At 43.7% G+C, this 6,468-nt stretch overlaps 1 non-coding gene across 1 annotated transcript; it reads right to left on the bottom strand.

The window, feature by feature from the left end:
- Nucleotides 1-1,209: 1,209 nt before the first annotated feature.
- On the bottom strand, nucleotides 1,210-1,284 carry Trnat-cgu (transfer RNA threonine (anticodon CGU)). The gene has a single exon. It is a non-coding gene; the product is annotated as a tRNA-Thr (tRNA).
- Between the last annotated feature and the right edge of the window lie 5,184 nt (nucleotides 1,285-6,468).

Raw genomic sequence — 6,468 nt, 5'->3', positions numbered from 1 at the left:
TAGAGATACACATTTATTGCGCCACAACCGGTTTAGTTCGTTAGAACATTATCAGGCTGCCTTGTAGTCCCAATATCGCGATGTACTAGAGCTCTTAAATCATAACAACTCGGCCGCCTGATAATGTCCTAACGAACTAAACTAATCCTGGCGTAATAAATGTGTAAGAAAGTTTCAAAGCAGAGTTAGCCGTAATAAAATTTATTGCTATACTCTCTCCTGATTTACCGTGTCTTCCAAAAACAACAAAATTTCAAAATTATACTCCTCATCTGTTCTCCCTCTGCTGCTTCCACGAAATGACACACGATCCCATAGCTAACGTAAGAGTGCAGTGTCTTGCGACGGTAACACTTAATAAAAAGTTGTCGGTTTTCCAACCGCGTCAAGTAATTAAAATTGCACGAGGTTCCGGCCAAGTTCTCCTTGGTCATTGTCAATTGATATAACAGCCACTCGGCTGCTGGTACGCCCCTTACATACACTGGCTGCCAGCTGTGACGTTACTGGTGCCTCCAGGATGTAGTATCACAGTTCTTTGTAAGCGAAATGGTCGAGCTATTCACGCACACTCTGACGTCTTCTTATTTTCTGTACAACAACCAGTACTACGATCAGACGAACGGCGATTCAAGGGGTAGCCCGTTAGCACCAGCTGTCGCAAACCGCTTCAGGGAGTATTTTGAGGATATTGCCTTAGAAATGGTTCAAATGGCTCTGAGCACTATGGGACTTAACATCTATAGTCATCAGCCCCCTAGAACTTAGAACTACTTAAACCTAACTAACCTAAGGACATCACACAGCACCCATTCATCACGAGGCAGAGAAAATCCCTGACCACGCCGGGAATCGAACCCGGGAACCCGGGCGTGGGAAGCGAGAACGCTACCGCACGACGACGAGCTGCGGACTATTGCCTTAGACACAGCGCCATTAAAGCCTACTTATTTGTTTCGGTACGTTGAGACACGTTCGTTATTTCGCCCCACAGACTTGAGAAACTTGACGAGTTCTTAGAATACTTCAACTGCATTAAACGTAATATCCAGTTTATTTCAGTGCATGGTGTCCGTTCCTTCGAAAGAACAGACACCACGCAGATCCCGCAGCTGTGAAAAACTAGTATACTGTATAAATTGAATGGGGATCACTGTCTGTCAGCTTCAGTGGGACATTAAGCGTAAGCAGCGGCGATGGGCGGAAGTGTGTACCGGACCGTGAGTCGAACCCGGGACCTCCTGCTTACGAGGCAGATGCGATAACCACTGCGCCATCCGGGACACTGCGTTATCGTTACTGCATGGATTGTCTCGGTACGCCCCACGGCCGACCCACACCCCCACCGAGTGTGGCAAGATGAGCCGCCTGCTGAAACTACACAAGATCAAATCGATCTACAGGCCTCCGACGAAAATCCGTCAGTTACTGAGACCAGTCAAAGACGCAGCGGGTCTCAGAACACCTGGGGTCTACAAGATACCTCGCGAGTGTGGGCCGTCGTCGGACAAACAGTACGCACTGTGAAACAAAGCAGGAAGGAGCATGGGAGGTTTTATCGCCCACGCTGTCCCGAGAAATCTGCTTGAGCTGATCACGCTTTAGAAAACGGCCAGCGGATGAAATTTAACGAAACACGTGTCGCGGCTCGCACAGCGACTTCTGAGATTATATTAATAAAGAACCCTATGCAGGGATGCAGCCGTCGGGCGGTTGAAGCAGGCGCATCGAATGACGAGTCAGTGTACAGTGCCACAGGCGGCAGTGACGTCACAGCCGGCAGCTAGTGTATACAAGGAGCGTGCCAGGAGAAGAGGAGTACTTGGCCGAAAGCTCGTGCAATTTTAATTAATTGCTGCAATTGGAAACCAAGGAACTTTATTTTCAATCCCATACCTAGTACAGGTGTCACACAGCTGTAGAAACAATCCGGCAATTGTAGAATTTCTTATTACATCCTCCAAATCCAATGTATTTTCAATACTACAGAAAAGCCAACAGTGAGGTATATGAAATTACTGAGCGTGATAAATTTTATATTGGTCAATCAGGCAGAGACATAGAAACCAGCTCGCCCAAACATGAAAGCAACCGTGGGTAACGGAATCATCACACCGCATTTTCTTAGTTGGGGTTACAGCTACTTGTCACTCAGTAAACAGAGGCCCAAAACTCAGCTTGTTGGGAGCCGTGGTAATCAACAAACTTATGCCACACGTTTTTGGACTACCAACAGCTGTTAAGTAACGTATAAAATGCATATTTGAACCATCAGCTGTCTTTGCTTTAAACCCAAATTCTACCGATTTCGACCTTGGACCGTCTTCATGGATGAAGATACTCCAAGACCGAAACCATTAGAACTTGTGTTTAAAATAAAAACCGTTAGCCGGCCGGAGTGGCCGTGCGGTTCTAGGCGCTACAGTCTAGAGCCGAGCGACCGCTACTGTCGCAGGTTCGAATCCTGCCTCGGGCATGGATGTGTGTGATGTCCTTAGGTTAGTTAGGTTTAATTAATTCTAAGTTCTAGGAGACTGATGGCCTCAGAAGTTAAGTCGCATAGTGCTCAGAGCCATTTTTTTAAAAAACAGCTGATGGTTCAAATATGGATTTTATACATATGCCACACAGTTTTAATATGATATTTAATGACCAAACATAGTTCAGTACTTCACCTTCTCTAAACTTCAGTAGGTATTTACAGTTTTCCAGTGCTTCCCACACTGTCTGTTCCAGTATATTCCTCTTTTCTTTTGTTTATTTTCTAGAGTTTGTCTGTGTGTTTCATACATTCTGTTGTTACAGATGTCAGTTCTGTCTTTCACTTTATACCATCACACATACGTAATACCACCTCAAGATATTCTTCTTCATTCTTGTCGCACACCAATTTCAAGTTAGTTGACAATATCAACCAGGATATACCCGCTCTGTATTTCTATTTATGTTATGGACTGAAGACCCATGAAGTCAAGGTCAGGCATGAAACCTTCTTTATTTGAATGGATTACTAATTTCGGGTAACAGTAAAGCCATCTTCAGGTGTAAAACAGTTAAAGCTAAAACTAAACTCCTTCCGAACAGGCCATGAAGGCCCAACGGTATTGACCGACCGCCGTGTCATTCTCAGCTCATAGGCGTCCCTGGATGCGGATATGGAGGGGCATGTCGTCAGCACACCGCTCTCCCGGCCGTATGTCAGTTTCCGAGACCGGAGCCGCTATTTCTCAAGCAAGTAGCTCCTCAGTTTGTCTCACAAGGGCTGAGTGAACCCCGCTTGCCTACAGCGCTAGGCAGACCGGATGGTGATCCATCCAAGTACTAGCCCAGCCCGACAGCGCTTAACTTCGGTGATCTGATGGGGACCGGTGTTACACTGCGGTGTAAAACAGTTAGCAACGTATAACAGCCTAGAGAACTGCACATAATATTGTAGCAGGGTTCACGAGTATATACACGAATTAATTACAGAATACGTACCATAAAACACTCTTGATTAGCACTGTTACCACTATAGTTTCGTCCATCATTACAAATCTTCTTAAAACGACGACATCCATACCTGACATAGTTACAAATAGTTTTTGTTCGTTCGTGGCCAGTGTACATGAGCAACTGTCATAAATTTGAAAAGTTTATATAGAGAAGAGGCAATGAAGAAAAAGAGAAATAATGGCATAAGGGACGATTCACTAAAATGAATACATGTAAGAGGTATCGTCTTACCGCCGCTTTGTGCCATTACACCTTACAAGGGAACATCCCCATCGCACCCCCCTCAGATTTAGTTACAAGTTGGCACAGTGGACAGGCCTTGAAAAACTAAACACAGATCAATCGAGAAAACAGGAAGAAGTTGTGTGGAACTATGAAAACAAAGCAAAATATACAAACTGAGTAGTCCATGCACAGGACAGGCAACATCAAGGCTAATGTGAGCTCAGAAGCGCCGTGGTTCCGTGGTTAGCGTGAGCAGCTGCCGAACGAGAGGTCGTTGGTTCAATTCTTCCCTCAAGTGAAAAGTTTAATTTTTTATTTTCAGACAATTATTATGTGTCCGTCCGATGCGATCACTTTTTTTGGGAGTGGTTATCACATCCACAAGAAAACCAAAATCGGGTAAGGTAGAAGAATCTTTTTACCCATTCGCCAAGTGTACAAGTTAGGTGGGTCGACAACATATTCATGTCATGTGACGCATATGCCGTCACCAGTGTCGAATAGAATACATCAGACGTGTTTTCCTGTGGAGGAATCGGTTGACCTATGACCTTGCGATCAGATGTATTCGGTTACCATTGGAGAGGCAAGTCCTTTCGTCTACTAATCGCACGGTTTTGCGGTGCGGTCGCAAAACACAGACACTAAACTTATTACAGTGAAGAGAGACGTCAATGAACGAACGGACAGATCATAGCTTTGTGAAAATAAAAAAAGTAAAATTTTCACTCGAGAGAAGATTTAAACCAAGGACCTCTGATTCCGCAGTTAATCACGCTAACCACGGGACCACGGCGCTCCTCACCTTACGTGCGCCTTGATGTTGCATATCTTCCACATGGACTACTCAGTTTGTATATTTTGCTTATTTTTTTCATAGTTCCACACAACTTCTTCCTGTTTTCTCGATTTATCTGTGTTCAGTTTTTCAAGATCTATCCACTGTGCCAACTTATAACTAAATCTGAGGGGGGTGCGATGGGGAGGTTCCCATGTTAGTAACTAACACAGTCAGTATTTACATCATCTCGCAACACAGATCATCATACTATATTTTCCTGTAGCATGGTACATGTGAACAGTATGGTAGCTGATGCCTAATACAAGGTTGAAGAAACGCAACATTCGCCACACACGTAGTATACACACGTCTTGCCGGTACTCTGGCGAAATGGGAACTGGCGACCACTAGGTTTGAGATGCTGCTTGACGCTAAGACAGCACCGTGGTGTTAACAGCTGGCTGGCCATATAATTTACGTTAATCTGCGTGTTCTAATAACATTTTAAAGTACAAGATATAAATGAGGTTAATATTAAATAATTGACATCAGTACAAAGCGTCTTACAGTTAAACCAATAGGACTTCAACGATAATACGGGATCCTGCTGGCGTTATACAAACCTAGCGGTATAATTTTATGTAATACTTTATCGTTTAGTTACTTTACAATGAACTGACGGTCTTAGCCACTGTCTCAAAATATTTTTACTTTTATTACATGTCTACACAACGAACGAAACTATAAGAAACATCGCCAACCCGCAACACTAAGGGTCATAATTGAGGTAGAACGCATGACAGTCACTTTGGCCGTCACGGTGACGGTAATATATATTAACAAAGATCTATACAATTATTAAACTCAAAAGGATTAAAATGCGTGACAATGCACATTATAAAAGAACGGAATTTTTTTTAACATTGTAGTGTATCAATGCGATAAAGTATTACACAAAATTATTTCGCTTGGCTTATACACTGAAGCTCCAAAGAAACTGGCATAGGCATGCGTATATTACAGAGATATGTAAACATGCAGAATACCACACTGCGGTCGGAAACGCCTATACAGGGTGATTCAAAAAGAGTACCACAACTTTAAAAATGTGTATTTAATGAAAGAAACATAATATAACCTTCTGTTATACATCATTACAAAGAGTATTTAAAAAGGTTTTTTTTTTCACTCAAAAACAAGTTCAGAGATGTTCAATATGGCTCCTTCCAGACACACGACCAATATCAACCCGATACTCCAACTCGTTCCACACTCTCTGTAGCATATCAGGCGTAACAGTTTGGATAGCTGCTGTTATTTCTCGTTTCAAATCATCAATGGTGGCTGGGAGAGGTGGCCGAAACACCATATCCTTAACATACCCCCATAAGAAAAAATCGCAGGGGGTAAGATCTGGGCTTCTTGGAGGCCAGTGATGAAGTGCTCTGTCACGGGCTGCCTGGCTGCCGATCCATCGCCTCGGGTAGTTGACGTTCAGGTAGTTACGGACGATAAGGTTTCATAACTAACCTTTTTCGTAGGACTCTCCATACAGTTGATTGTAGAATTTGCAGCTCTCTGCTAGCTCTGCGAGTCGATTTTCCTGGGCTGCGAACAAATGCTTGCTGGATGCGTGCTACATTTTCATCACTCGTTCTCGGCCGTCCAGAACTTTTCCCTTTGCACAAACGCCCATTCTCTGTAAACTGATTATACCAACGTTTAATACACCACCTATCAGGAGGTTTAACACCATACTTCGTTCGAAATGCACGCTGAACAACTGTCGTCGATTCGCTTCTGCCGTACTCAATAACACAAAAAGCTTTCTGTTGAGCGGTCGCCATCGTAGCATCAACTGACGCTGACCCCTAGTCAACAGCGCCTCAAGCGAACAAATGTACAACTAAATGAAACTTTATAGCTCCCTTAATTCGCCGACAGATAGTGCTTAGCTCTGCCTTTTG

The sequence above is a fragment of the Schistocerca nitens genome, chromosome 12 (genome assembly GCF_023898315.1).
Source record: "Schistocerca nitens isolate TAMUIC-IGC-003100 chromosome 12, iqSchNite1.1, whole genome shotgun sequence".
In the NCBI taxonomy this organism is placed as follows: domain Eukaryota; kingdom Metazoa; phylum Arthropoda; class Insecta; order Orthoptera; family Acrididae; genus Schistocerca; species Schistocerca nitens.
Note: the sequence above shows the minus strand (reverse complement) of the source record. Positions and strands in the feature narration are given on the sequence as shown.